The following is a 15,844-nucleotide window of genomic DNA, read 5'->3' on the forward strand; positions in this document are numbered from 1 at the left end:
AAAACACATTTAAAGAAGTTCTAATGTCATGTTACTACTTTCAGTGAAACCATATATGTCCCTGAATTGCTATACTGCAACCAAAATGCTACTCTATAGTCCTATCACTAAGTTTTTTTGAGAGTCGATCAATATATTAAATTTGAACAATATTTTATAAAAATTTTTTTTTTTGCTTTTGATTCAGGAAACTAGTAGTAAGATGTTTACATCAATCATGTTAAGGTCATAGTCCAAACTGATCTCCAGCAGGGCTGAGACATGTTATTTTTTCATTTTTAAAGAAATTTTTTTTGAAAAAAAAGAAAGCACTATGATTTGAAATAAGCATCTTTGCTTTGATAACTTGTGTTTCATCTTTGCCTGTTGAAGGGTACATTATGATGATTGCCTCATTGTAGACTCCTGCTTGCAAATGGTAAATCTATCTCTGTTTTTCATCCCTTTTTGATGATTGCATTTATCAAATAGTTATCATAACTCAAGATGGTAAATTGATGCCATTAAGAAGATTGAATAAGATGATGTAACTGCCATACTGATTCATAGCCAGTTGTTTATGTCTATAATAATTTTGGTGAAGTTTGCAATAATTTTGCTTGTTTGCAGTGTTCTGTATTATTAATAGCACAGTTTTGTGCTCAGTGAATTCTAATCTTTACAGCCCACCAGATATCTCTTAGAATAAAGTGCTTTCTTTCTTATCTGTCCTGAAGGTAGATTGTGATTTTCAGATTGATTGATTGATTTAATGAATGATGGGGGAGAGCTGTACCTTTCATGCTGGAAGACAGAAGTAGAGATAATGCCTGTAAACTACTTAGTGTAAGGAAGAGTTCAATAAATGTTAGCTATTTTTCCCTATTTATGTGACAGAATTCAATAGGAGTGCTCATTTAGAACAAATGAATAAAACCAATCACAGAAGTTATGTTCAGTCTTTAAATTAGAAAGAACGTAGTAAAACTCAGTGTATTAGTTATCTGCTGCTGCTTAACAATGATACTACAAACTTGGTGACTTAGAACCACACACATTTATTTCTTCTCTGAGTCGGGAGTCTGGGAGCAGTTTAGTTCAGTCCTCCGCTTCAGGATCTTTCAAAGTTGCAATCAGAGTATTGGCCAAGTGGTGATCTCATCTGAGGCTCAATGTGGGAGGGATCAACTTCTTCGCTCATAGCGTTATTGGCAGAAATCAGTCCCTTTCAGCTTACCAGATTGAGGACCTCAGTTCTCTTCTTTCTCTAAGCTGGAGGCCACCTTCAGCTTCTTGTCAGGCACTCTTCTCCACACAGCAGCTCACAAATATGGCAGCCTGTGTCTTCAAACCCAGCCAAAGAAAGACAGAGTCTCTTAGCAAGATGAGTAACAATCTTTTGGAGTGTATACACATAATCTAGTACATCATATCACCTTTGGCATATTCTGTTGGTTAAAAGCAGTTCATGAGTCCCACCTACACTGGAGGGGAGGGTATCAGACAAAGCATCAATAGCAGAGGGCATGATGATGGGTACTACCTTTAGAGTCTACTGACTACACTCCCTAAGAACAAAAATTACAAAGTGGTGGCTGTACTTCATTGTTTAAATTCATTAATTTCCTTCTTGCTTGCTGCCCTTACATAATAAAAGATAATTTCTTTTCTAATTAAAGCACTTGAGAAAAAAAGCAATATTGTAATTTTTTAAGCACTATAGCATTGGAAGGAGATTAGTATCTTGGGTTTGCATGGAACTTCACAGTTCACAATGTACTAATATTTATAAATATTATTATTTCAGACTAGAAAATGGAGAGTAGAACTGATATCAATTTCAAGATTACAACTCAGAGTTTAGATTCCATGTGAAGCCTTGATTATAGCATCCTGCTGTGTATCAGTTGATGAGTTCAATATGTGCCTCTCTCGATTCTGGCTATTTTTAAAAATAGCTTTCTTAGTTAAAAATAATTCATATTGGATAGGATGATGCGTAGGGGAGTGGGCAGTGGCCAGCTTTCACTGAAGCCAGATAAGCTGTTGCGGCAGGAGAATCAAGTGTAGAGAGCACTGTATTGTGGTCATCAAGATGAAAGGTGCCATAGGTCAACCAGGAAATGTAGGTACACCAAGCATGAATGGAACTGGTGACACAGATCATTTCATTTCTTTGTTTGAAATACTTGGTATGAGTTATTTTCTAGAGCATATCTACAAGCATTGTGTGTGAAAGATCTGGTGATCAAGAGACTATTTTCATAGAGGACATACAAAGCAGAACTCCACATACAGCTTGAAAATACAACTCTCTTCTAATCTCAAAACTTCTTTGCTCTTAACTAAGTCTGTAGGACTTCTCTGGTAGTTCTGGTGATAAAGAATCTGCCTGCAAGGCAGGAAACCTTGGTTTGATCCCTGTGTTGGGAAGATCCCCTGGAGGTGGAAATGGCAACCCACTGCAGTATTGTTGCCTGGAGAATCCCATGGACAGAGGAGCCTGTCAGGCTACAGTCCATGGAGTCGCAAAAAGTTAGACATGGTGACTAACATTTTCACTTTCAAGACTGTATCTCCTTCCCCAGAAGTAAACAGATGGTACCCATTCTTCTTATAGGCCTTTTTCTCTGGAATATTCTCTACTTGAAGTATTCTCTTCCTGGTTGTGGAGCAGAAGTTACTCGGTGTGTATGAGTAGCCACCTTATAACTCTTCATTAATGTGGTCCAGAGTAACATTCATATGATAATAACTTTATCAAGATGACACACTTAAGTCTATAGGGTTATCACTGATAATTCTCAAGGTGATGACGCTCCATGATAAGGTTTGATATTTCTGTCTTTTACTCACTAGTTGATCTCAACTCAGGTCAACCAGATATTCAGAGAGCATTTGAAAAATGCAGGTGGAACTATAAACATAGTTGTTACAAATTTATGTATCCATGGAGAGTTGCAAAAGCAACCCTTCTAAAACCAAAGACTGCAATATTGTATAAAAGTATATTTAGCTTTATGAAAGAAAGATGCTTGGCAGTGTTAGTGCATGTACTTTGTGTTTGTTTGATAAATATAAGTTATAAGATCCTATGTACTTAGTTCTTCTCCATGAAATCTTTCTGTATGTGATGAACTCCTAGAAAAGATGCTATCTCATAAAAAGAAACCTGATGAACACCACTATAAAAGTCTTCAGGTTACAGAATTTCAGTGTTTAAACTCCAATGTGCAAAGAGCTTATAAACTGTCATTCCTGTGCCTGCAAGGAAAGGAAGAACAGTCTGAAAATCAGTGACTTTTTTTGGACTCATCAGAGACCTGAGATTATAAGGAAATTTGTCATTCTGAAATCTGGAGAGACAGGTAAATTCAGAGAGTCACAGATGAGATCTACTTACCTAGAGCAGAAGCTGCTGGAGTCATAAACTGGTAAGGACACTTAAATGATGAGTTTGATGAATTGCTGGAGGCTGAGTGTGGACTAGCATGAAAGTGGAAAAACCCATGGGGGCTGTGGTCTTGGACTGACCCCAGTACATTCCCAGGTTTTATCTCCAGGAGCCCCACGGGGCTTTCAGAGTGCAAATTCTCTATCTTTGTGATTCTGGCAGGAGGAGAGGAAGAGTAATCATTGTGTGATATGTCCAGAGGATCCTCCATAACAAAAGCCACTTTTCAAGGGGAAAAGATTTTACCCAGAGCCTTATCCCAGGCAGCAGAAGGGAATTCTGCTTGACCCAGGTCACTCTTGCCTCCCTGCTAAGTTGCTTCAGTCATGTCCGACTCTGTGCAGCCTCATAGACGGCAGCCCTCCAGACTCCACTGTCCCTGGGATTCTCCAGGCAAGAACACTGGAGTGGGTTGCCATTTCCTTCTCCAATGCAGGAAAGTGAAAAGTGAAAGTGAAGTCGCTCACTCGTGTCTGACTCTTAGCGACCCCATGGACTGCAGCCCACCAGGCTCCTCCATCCGTGGGATTTTCCAGGCAAGAGTACTGTAGTGGGATGCTATTGCCTTCTCTGCTTGCCTCCCTGTCTAACCTAAAGTGTGGAGAGAAGCTAAGCAATGATTGTGGAAACACCAATCGAGGTCTGAGGTCTTAGCCCAGAGCTGCAGGTGCACTGGAAGACTGAGATTGAATCATAAGATGAAAGTATGAATCTCCTGCCCCACAACATATCACCCTCACACTGGATTCCAGTAAAATGACAGTGCAATACAGCTGACAGAGCTGTGAGATGCAGACGTTCCCTGAGGAGGGCATACTGAGGGAAGCCCAGAGTGGGCAAAGGAGACAAAAATTAGGACAATGGAGGAATATAAAGCCACTGGCCCCCAAAGCTACTGCAGGCATTAATTAATAAGCAACTCCTATTCAGATTAGCATAAACCCTCATGCTAATGACCTATTTACTTTAAAACCTATTCTCCAATACAGCATCACTGGCATTTAACAAAAAACTACAAGGTATACCAAAAGTCAATAAAAAGATCTGAAGAGGCAAAGCAAGCATCAATGCCAGACTCAGACAAGACACAAATATTGGAATTACTAAAAAGAGAACTTAAAATTACTATGAATTTTATGTGTTCAAATTGAAAAAGGACAATAACCAAGAATAGACAAATAATATAAGCAGACAGACAAAAACTGTAAGAATGTGTCAAAAGGAAATGCTCAGTATCAAAGACAGTATTATAGAAATGGAGATGCTTTAAGTGTCTCATCAGTATGAACACAACTGAAGAAGGATTTGGTGAGTTTCATTGACCAATAGAAACTTCCCAAACTGAAATGCATAGAATAAAAAGAATTTTAAAAGTATAAACTCCATGAACTTGGGACATTTCTAACAGTAACATTTGTGTATTAGGAATGCCAGAATAAGAAGAAAGAAAATGTGAGAACAGAAGAAATATTTGAAGTAATAAAGGGCAAGATATTTCCAAAATTCATAGCAGACACCAAGCTACAGATCCAGGAAGCTCAGAGAATAACACAGATTAAACACAAAACAAACAAACTAACTAACAAAATGAAACAAAACCTCATAAAAACTACACCTAGACATAGCATATTCACACTACAGGAAAAGAAAGAAACAGAAAAAAATCTGTAAAGAAATCAAGGGAGGGAGAGGAAACACTTTACCTACAGAATTGCAGTGGACTTCACATCAGAAATTATGCAAATAAGAGTAGAATGAAAGTACTGAAAGGAAAAAAAAACAGAAAACTAGAACTGAGAATTCTATATCCAGTGAAATTATTCTTTAAAAGAATGTCCTTCAAAAAGATGTTATGACTTTCTCTCTCTCTTTTTCTGGTGCATACACACACACACACATCACACAAACTCACACAGAAACATAGAGAATTCATCCCCAGAAGTCATGCTTTAAAGGAAATATTAAAAGTACATTTAAGAGAATGGAACTGATGTAAGTCAGAAACTTAGATGTAAATAAGGAAGTGTTGGAGAAGGAACAAATGAATAAAAATAACTTTATTTTTATTTTGATAAATATAAAATATGAAAAGAATAGTAACAATGTATTGGATGATTAGAACATATGGTTAAGTGAAATGATTGACAGAAATATCATACGAAATGGACAGAGGGATAAGAAATACTCTTTATAAGAAACCTGTGTTATGCATGGAGTGGTACAGTTACTTGAAGGTGACTTAGATTAATTTATTTATTTCAAACTCTAAAAAAACTATTAAAAAAATTTAAGTAGTATAATTGAATAATTGATATAGTAAGAGAGGAGACAATGTTCCAATTATATAAAGTACTGAATGAAATCCACAGAAAGCAGAAAAAGAAGGGGAAAGGGAAGCAAAGAATAAATACAAGAAATATTAAAAAGACATATTGCTGGTTCAGTTGCCCAGTCGTATCTGACTCTTTGGGACTCCATGGACTGCAGCATGCCAGGCCTCCCTGTCCTTCACCATCTCCCACAGTTTGTCCAAGTCCATGTCCATTGAATCATTGATGCCATCCAACTATCTCATCCTCTGCCACCCTCTTTTCCTCCTGCCCTCAATCTTTCCCAGATTCAGAGTATGGTACCTATTAACCCAACTGTACCAATAATCATTTAAGTAATAACAGTCTAAATATCTATATTCAGAATATACAAAGAATTCATATAACTCAACATAAAACTCAAATAATTCTATTAAAAAATGGACAGAAGACCTGAATAGATTTTTTTTTTAAAGAATGCATTTAGATGGCCAATAGACTTGTGAAAAGATGCTAAACAACACTATTCATCAGGGAAACACAAATCAAAACCACAATGAGGTATCACCTCATACCTGTCAGAGTGGCTACAATCAAAAAGACAAATAAGTGTTGGCAACTGTGTGGAAAAGAGGGAACCTATGTTCACTGTTGGGGAGGTATATTAATTGATACAGCCACTACAGAAAACAGAATAGAAGCCCCTCAAAAATTAATACTTAAAGATTTACAGAATATTAGTATTATTTTTTAATCAAAGTATAGTTGATTAACAATGTTGTGGTAATGTCCAGTGTACAACAAAGTGATTCAATTGTATATATTTATGTATACATATATATAAATATTCTTTTTAACATTCTTTTTCAGCTTAGATTATTACAAAATATTGAATATAGTTTCCTGTGCTAAACTGTCAGACCAGGACCTTGTTGTTTATTTTATATACAGTATAGTAGTTTGTATTTGCTAATCCCAAACTCCTAGTTTATCCCTACCTTCCTTTCCTCTTTGGTAACCATAAGTTTGTGAATATGTTTCTGTTTCATAAATAAGCTCATTTGCATTGAATTTTAGATTCCACATATAAGTGATATGTGATATTTGTCTGTCTCAGTATGGCAGTCTCTAAGTCTGCCATGCAAATGATATTATTTCCATATTTTTATGGTTGGATTGTTGCATGGTGTGCATGGACCACCTCTTCTTTATCTGTTCATCTGGCCATCACCATTCAGGTTGTTCCCATGTCGTGGCTATTGTAAATAGCGCTGCTATGAATACTGGGGTGCATATATCTTTTCAAATTATAGTTTGCTCCAAGTACATGCCCAGAAGTGGGAATACTGTATCATATGGTAGCTCTGTTATTAGTTTTTAAGGAATAACTTTAATGTTTTCCATAGTGGCTGCACCAACTTAAATTCCCACCAACAGTATAGGAGGATCCCCTTTTCTCTACACCCTCTTCAGCATTTGTTATTTGTAGATTTTTTAATGATGGCTCTTCTGACTGGTGTGAGGTGATACCTCATTGTAGTTTTGATTTGCATTTCTCTGATAACTAGCAATGTCGATCATGTCTCTTCATGGGCCTATTGACCATTTGTATGTGTTCTTTTTGGATAAATATCTATTTAGGTCTTCTGCCCATTTTTATTGTGTTGTTTGCTGTTTTTGAGTTGTATGAGCTGTTGTATATTTTAGAAATTAATCCCTTGTCAGTTGCCTCATTTGCAAATATTTTTTCCTAGTTCATAGGTTATCTTTAATTTTGTTTGTGATTTCCTTGTCTATGCAAAAGCTTATAATTTTGATTAATTCCCATTTGTGTTTATATTTTCTTTTATTTTTATTGCCTTGGGAGACTGACCTAAGAAAACACTGGTATGATTTATGTGAAAGAATGTTTTATCTATGCTCTCTTCTAGAAGTTTTACAGTGTCCTGTCTTATATTTAAGTCCTTAGGCCATTTTGAGTTTATTTTTGTGTATGGTGTGAGGGAGTGCTCTAACCTCACTGATTTCAACATAGTTGTCCAGGTTTCCCAATACTACTTATTGAAGAGATTGTCTTTTTTTCATTGTATATTCTTGCTCCTTTTGTCAAAGATTAATTGACCATAGGTTTGTGGGTTTATTTCTGGACTCTATTCTTTTGCATTGGTCCATATATCTGTTTTTGTGCTGATACTATGTTGTTTTAATTACTATAGCTTTGTAGTATTGTCTGCAGTCCATTCTAAAGGAGATCAGCCCTGGGTGTTCTTTACAAGGAATGATGCTAAAGCTGAAACTCCAGTATTTTGGCCACCTTATGTGAAGAGATGACTCATTGGAAAAGACTCTGATGCTGGGAGGGATAGGGGGCAGGAGGAGAAGGGGACGACAGAGGATGAGATGGCTGGATGGCATCACTGACTTGATGGACGTGAGTTTGAGTCAACTCCAGGATATGGTGATGGACATGGAAGCCTGGCGTGCTGTGGTTCATGCGGTCGCAAAGAGTCGGACACGACTGAGCGACTGAACTGAACTGAACTGAACTGAAGACTGAGTGGGTTATGCCTCCAGCTTTGTTCTTTCTCCTCAAGATTGCTTTGACAACTGATGTGTCTACTGCTAAATCAATTTAAATCCTGAGTATTGCAAATACTAACACAAACAACATTGTACCCTAAACTTTCAAGGGTATATTTTAGACTTAGAAAACTGGAAAAAGATCAAATCAGAATAGTAAGTCTCAGATTTGGTGATTTTTCATTGTGACTTATGGGGAAAAGAATGTATTCTTTTTTTTTTTTTTTTTTCTCTCAAGTCCACACTTCTTGTCAATGACTTTTTGAGGGAAAGAAGATTACCAAAAAACCCTCTGTACTCTAATGTAAGATGTTTTAGACTGCCCCTCAACCTTTAATTTTTAAGGAGAGAGTGGAAATGAGTGGTAACTGTTCAGGATACATTTCTGCTATTAAGAAGAAGAAAGAAAAAGCATTTGGAATAATAAATTGATTTTCCTTGACTGATCCTTTACCTAAATTATACAACAATTGAAATAACTTTACAATGAAATGTAAAACATGTACAATTAGTTCCTACAGAAATAGATTCTTTTTTTCCCATGTGATTCTATGAAAGGAGAGACACCATTGTGGTATGAATTATTGAGGATAAGAAATAGGTGACCTGACCTGCACAAAATTTGTTTTATATCTAAAACAAATATCAACAATTAGTAAGAACCCTTAATCAAACTATATTGCTATAGTTGTTATTATATAAAATTAGTTATATTTCTTTCCATAGAGATAGTAGTTTTTCATCCCTTTTCAGTGAGATCATGAAATGAGTCTATGTATATTTATTAATACTATTTTTATTTTTTAAAATTTTATTTATTTATTTTTAATCTTACTTTATTTTATTTTATAATACTGTATTGGTTTTGCCATACATCAACATGAATCCACCACGATGTACATGAGTTCCCAGTCCTGAACCCCCCTCCCACCTCCCTACCTATACCATCTCTCTGGGTCATCCCAGTGCACCAGCCCCAAGCATCCTGTATCCTGCATCGAACCTAGACTGGTGATTCTTTTCTTACATGATATTATACATGTTTCAATGACATTCTCCCAAATCATCCCACCCTCTCCCTCTCCCACAGAGTCCAAAAGTCTGTTCTATACATCTGTGTCTCTTTTGCTGTCTCGCATAGAGGGTTATAACTACTATCTTTCTAAATTCCATATATATATGTTAGTATACTGTATTGGTGTTTTTCTTTCTGGCTTACTTCACTCTGTATAATTGGCTCCAGTTTCATCCAGCTCTTTAGAACTGATTCAAATATATTCTTTTTAATGGCTGAGTAATACTCCACTGTGTATGTGTAACACAGCTTTCTTATCCATTCATCTGCTGATGGACATCTAGGTTGTTTCCATGTCCTGGCTATTATAAACAGTGCTGCGATGAACAATGGGGTACACGTGTCTCTTTCAATTCTGATTTCCTCGGTGTGTATGCCCAGCAGTGGGATTGCTGGGTCATAAGGCAGTTCTATTTCCAGTTTTTTTAAGGAATCTCCACACTGTTCTCCATAGTGGCTGTACTAGTTTGCATTCCCACCAACAGTGTAAGAGAGTTCCCTTTTTTCCACATCCTCTCCAGCATTTATTGCTTGTAGACCTTTGGATCACAGCCATTCTGATTGGTGTGAAATGGTACCTCATTGTTCTTGATTTGCATTTCTCTAATAATGAGTGATGTTGAGCATCTTTTCATGTGTTTGTTAGCCATCTGTATGTCTTCTTTGGAGAAATGTCTATTTAGTTCTTTGGCCCATTTTTTGATTGAGTCATTTATTTTTCTGGAATTGAGCTGTAGGAGTTGCTTGTATATATTTGAGATTAGTTGTTTGTCAGTTGCTTCATTTGCTATTATTTTCTCCTATTCCGAAGGCTGTCTTTTCACCTGGCTTATAGTTTCCTTTGTTGTGCAGAAGCTTTTAATTTTAATTAGAACCCATTTGTTTATTTTTGCTTTTATTTCCAGTATTATGGGAGGTGGGTCATAGAGGATCCTGCTGTGATGTATGTTGGAGAGTGTTTTGCCTATATTCTCCTCTAGGAGTTTTATAGTTTCTGGTCTTACATTTAGATCTTTAATCCATTTTGAGTTTATTTTTGTGTGCAGTGTTAGAAAGTGTTCCAGTTTCATTCTTTTACAAGTGGTTGACCAGTTTTCCCAGCACCACTTGTTAAAGAGATTGTCTTTAATCCATTGTATATTCTTGCCTCCTTTGTCAAAGATAAGGTGTCCATAGGTGTGTGGATTTATCTCAGGGCTTTCTATTTTGTTCCATTGATCTATATTTCTGTCTTTGTGCCAGTACCATACTGTCTTGATGACTGTGGCTTGGTAGTAGAGCCTGAAGTCAGGCAGGTTGATTCCTCCAGTTCAATTCTTGTTTCTCAAGATTGCTTTGGCTATTCAAGGTTTTTTGTATTTCCATACAAACTGTGAAATTATTTGTTCTAGCTCTGTGAAAAATATCACTGGTAGCTTAATAGGGATTGCAATGAATCTGTAGATTGCTTTGGGTAGTATACTCATTTTCACTATACTGATTCTTCCAATCCATGAACATGGTATATTTCTCCATCTATTAGTGTCCTCTTTGATTTCTTTCACCAGTGTTTTATAGTTTTCTATAAAACTACAGGCCAATATCACTAATGAACATAGATGCAAAAACCCTTAACAAAATTCTAGCAATCAGAATCCAACAACATATTAAAAAGATCATATACCATGACCAAGTGGGCTTTATCCCAGGGATGCAAGGATCTTCAATATCTGCAAATCAATCAATGTAATTGACCACATTAACAAATTGAAAAATAAAAGCCATGTGATTATCTCAATAGATGCAGAGAAAGCCTTTGACAAAATTCGACATCCATTTATGATAAAAACTCTCCAGAAAGCAGGAATAGAAGGAACATACCTCAACATAATAAAAGCTATAAATGACAAACCTACAGCAAACATTATCCTCAATGGTGAAAAATCGAAAGCATTTCCCCAAAGTCAAGAACAAGATAGGGTGCCCACTTTCACCGCTACTATTCAACATAGTTCTGGAAGTTTTGGCCACAGCAATCAGACAAGAAAAAGAAATAAAAGGAATCCAAATTGGAAAAGAAGTAAAACTCTCACTTTTTGCAGATGACATGATCCTCTACATAGAAAACCCTAAAGACTCCACCAGAAAATTACTAGAGCTAATCAATGAATATAGTAAAGTTGCAGGATATAAAATCAATACACAGAAATCCCTTGCATTCCTATACACTAATAATGAGAAAGTAGAAAAAGAAATTAAGGAAACAATTCCATTCACCATTGCAACGAAAAGAATAAAATACTTTGGAATATATCTATGTAAAGAAACTAATGGAGAAGGCAATGGCACCCCACTCCAGTACTCTTGCCTGGAAAATCCCATGAGCAGAGGAGCCTGGTGGGCTGCAGTTCATGGGGTTGCAAAGAGTCGGACACGATGAGCGACTTCACTTTCATGCATTGGAGAAGGAAATGGCAACCCACTCCAGTGTTCTTGCCTGGAGAATCCCAGGGATGGGGGAGACTGGTGGGCTGCAGTCTATGGGGTCACACAGAGTCAAACACGACTGAAGTGACTTAGCCAAAGAAACTAAAGACCTACATATAGAAAAATACTATTTTTATTTAATATACATAATTATTTTTATTTTTATCTTGTGATTTGTTTGACATAATTGAAAAATTGAAATACCTGGTACTAATTCTTAATAAGATGATAATTTTGTCCTTTCACTGTTAATGTTACACTATTACTACTGTTTGGTCATCCTAGTACAAAGTGAAGCTTAGGTATTTTTTTTTTTTTGAAAAATGTAATTAATATTCCTAAAAACAGCCAGAAACTTCAAAACTTGGGGGAAAATTAGTGATAGGGCCCACACAGGGTCTCATTGATAAGATGGCTCATTATGTCGACCTCGCAAACAAAGAATACAATCACAGTGACCATGAGACTGACCAAGTTGCCCAAATGGCATTCTGTTTTCTCACTGGCGGCCATCTTCTCAAAGCTGCGAGACCACTGGATCCCAGACCTCTGGTTATGTGACCACAGGACTCAACTACAGGCTAAAAATTAACCGTCCCTTCAGAGAATTTTTCATTGGTGGGTTATAAGAAGGACCCTGTCAGAAAGGGAGGATGCTGGTTCTCCTTAAGAACCAGTCTCTCTCTCTTTTCCCTCTAATACATTTCCTTTTTCTTGCCTGACTGCCCAGTTCGCTCTCTTTTTCCCTGCACTTGCCTTATGGTCTCTCCCAAGAATAGGAGTGGGGCATTTTGGGAGTATGAGAAATGAATGGGAAAACGGGGTATCTTGAAGTGTGCAAGGTAGAGGCTCAGTTATTTGTTGCGTAGATATTAAACTGTCAACCTCCATAACAGAGATCTGAGAGACCTTGGTTTTTCCAGAGTAGACAGGCATAGCAGAGTAAGTGGCGCCTGTGTCAGTGAGATAGGAGATTGGCTTACCTGCCACTGTAAGTTACCCTGGGCTCTGTAGAGGTGATGAGAGTTGGTGCCTGGGGTCCTGGGCACCGTCAGTCTTCAGCAGTGAGTCTGAGGAGGGTGGGCAGAGCTGGGTCAGAGGACTCCTGCTCAGGAGGAGCAGGAGGGGATGACTGAATCCCTAGAGGGGGATTTGTGTAGTCAACTTCCAGTGTCCCTTTATGCCACAGCTGGGACATGGACCTGGAGGGGGCCTTGGCTTTAGGCATGAGTGGGCCCAGTGGCCTGCTTTGCCACATTTGAAGCAGGGCTCAGGTGGCTTCCTTTCTTTGTTGGTTGATGGAGGCCTGGAGTCATGTAGGGCAGTGGCAAAAAGGTGATATTTGGCCTGATATTGTTGGGCCTCCTCTAGCTTTGCCTGTTCTTCCTGGTTGTTGAAAATCTTAAAGGATAAAATTAAAAAGTCTCGTTGAGGGATTTGAGGGCCTTCTTCTGTCTTTTTAATTTCTTTCGGATATCTGGGGATGACTGGGAGATAAAATGGATGTTAAGGACAATGGTGCCCCCTGCTGAAGTGGGGCCTAAGTTTGTATATTTTTGTAGGGCTTCCTTTAACCTGGCTGGAAATTGTGCCAGGTTTTCATCTAGTCTTTGAGTTATTTCCCGGAGCTTATCAAAGTTGAAGTCTTTATGCCCTACCTTTTGAAGCCTCACAATGAGGCAAGCAAGCATATGATTATGGGTTGCTCACCCAGGTCTCCCTGCCTGATAATCCCAGTTGAGATCATCTCTGGGGACAGCCATTGCCCCTATGGTCTTAGTCCTGTGTATCTCCTCAGCATGCACCTGAGAGGCTTGCCACACTCATTCCTTCTCTTCTGGGAGAAGAGTGGAGAAAAGTACGATGTAAATATCATGCCAGGTTAAGTCATAAGACTCCATAAGATACTTGAATTCTTTTAGCTAACTGTCAGGGTCTGAGGAGAAGGAGCCAAGATGTTTTTTAATCTGAGATAGATGGGTGAGGGAGAATGGGACATGAACCTAACAATGTGCTCTGTTCCAGCTGCTTCCTGTAAAGGGAGTAATGGAGCAGGAGAAGGAGCGGGGTCCTGCTGTGAAGTTTCCTGTTTTAAGGTTGTTCAGACCAGCTATGGGGAGAGGACCTAGGGAGGTTGGGGTAAAGCCTTGGGACCAGGGTAGAGGGTGGGGCTGAAGTCTCAGAGCTTGCCTCAGGCACTGGCTGGGGAGGGGGGTTGGGAGCTGCTGCACTTGAGAAGGAAGGAGGGAGGAGGGGACATTAGGTGGAGGTTGTGGAATTGGACCTGGCGTGGCTGCAGTGGGATTGGGAGTGATAGGGGGTGGGCTGTGGTTCAAGGAAGGAGGAGAAAAGTCTGAACAGGGATCAGGAGACATTGTATTAGGAGGATGTGGCCCAGAGTGGGCTAAGAGTATTTGAGAAGTAGAACAGGATTGACAGAGAGAGGGTCTAGAGCAGAGAGTGAAGATAGCCTGAACATAGGGATTTCTAACCACTTGCTGTTGTGGCGGCAGAAGTTGTGGAGGTCCTGTAGAGTATTAAAATCCAGAGTTCCATTTTCTGGCCATTGGGACCTATTATCAAGTCTGTTTTGTGGCCAGACAGTATTAGAATAGTAAATAAGTCTTCTTGGTCTTATCTCCCCTTGGAAGCCCAAGGGTTTTAGGTTTCAGAGAAGGCATCCTAGAGGAGCAGATTTTGAGGGCTAGGGGAATGGCTTGCTTAAGGGTGTTAATATCCATTCAGGATATTTGATTTTAGCTCTAGGGGTTCTGAAAGATCTCCTCAAGTGGCTTGATATAGGGGTTGTGCCTAGAAGAATCCAGACGCATAGGTTTCCAGTTAACCCCAAGAAGGACAGGATCTTTGTTTTTGATGTAGGGAGTGGTAGGGTGTATATTAGGGACTTTCTATGGTAGTAATATATTTTTTCATTAATGTTAAAAGGACTCTGAGAGAGGTGACTCTAGGAAGAGAGAGCTGAACCTTGGTAGGAGATACTTGATAGCTTCGATCAGCTAGAAAATTGAGGAGTTGCATAGTGTGTTGTTGACAGTGTGTAAGTGAAGGACTACAGAGGAGATCATCCACATATTGGAAGACAGTACTTGGAGTAAGGTCAAGAGAGGTTAGGTCTGATGCTACAGCTTGGCCAAAAAAATGAGGGCTATCACGAAAGCCTTGTGGAAGGACTGTCCATGTCAGCTGTTGGGAGCGATGATTGTTTGGATCAATCTAGGTAAAGACAAAGAGGTCTTGAGAGTCTGAGTGTAAAGGGATAGTAAGGAAAGCATCTTTGAGGTCTAGAACAGTGAAGTGGGTAGTGGAAGAGGGAATGAGAGAGAAAAGAGTATAGGGATTTGGAACTACTGGGTGTATGGGGATAACAACCACATTGATAAGTCACAGGTCCTGGACCAGGTGATAGGAGTCATTTGGTTTTTTGACAGGTAGGACAGGGGTGTTACAGGGAGAGTGAGTTGGGCATAAGAGGCCCTGATGTAGAAGTTTAGAGACAATAGGCTTTCACCCTTGTTGATGTTTTTGGGAGATGGAGTATTGTGGTTGACTGGGGAATTTAGAGGGGTCTTTGAGATGGATATGAATTGGAGCATGGTGAGAAGCAACAGATGGGTTATCTGTATCCCAGACTATGGGGTTTATGGACTAGGAGGCCAATGGGGCGGGGCAAAAAGAGGTGGGATTGAGCTGGGTCAGAGGACTCCTGCTTGGGACCAGGAGGGGAAGTCCAGATTCCTAGAGGGGGATTTGGGCAGTCGACCTTCCAGTGTCCAAGCTGTGACATAAAGGGACATTGGAACGTTGGCATAATGAGCCATCTTATCAATGAGACCCCATGTGGGCCCTATCAATTAGGTCTTGATACATCCAATTCCCTGATAGCTCAGTTGGTAAACAATCCACCTGCAATGCCGGAGACCCCGGTTTGATTCCTGGATCGGGAAGATCCACTGGAGAAGG

At 38.9% G+C, this 15,844-nt stretch overlaps 1 long non-coding RNA gene across 4 annotated transcripts in view; it reads left to right on the forward strand.

Annotated features, from left to right (window-relative positions):
- LOC138422486 (uncharacterized) overlaps nucleotides 1-15,844 on the forward strand; it is a 208,776-nt gene that overhangs the window by 15,321 nt on the left and 177,611 nt on the right. The gene's annotated exons all lie outside the window — the stretch shown is intronic.

Source organism: Ovis canadensis, chromosome 17 (assembly GCF_042477335.2).
Source record: "Ovis canadensis isolate MfBH-ARS-UI-01 breed Bighorn chromosome 17, ARS-UI_OviCan_v2, whole genome shotgun sequence".
In the NCBI taxonomy this organism is placed as follows: Eukaryota; Metazoa; Chordata; class Mammalia; order Artiodactyla; family Bovidae; genus Ovis; species Ovis canadensis.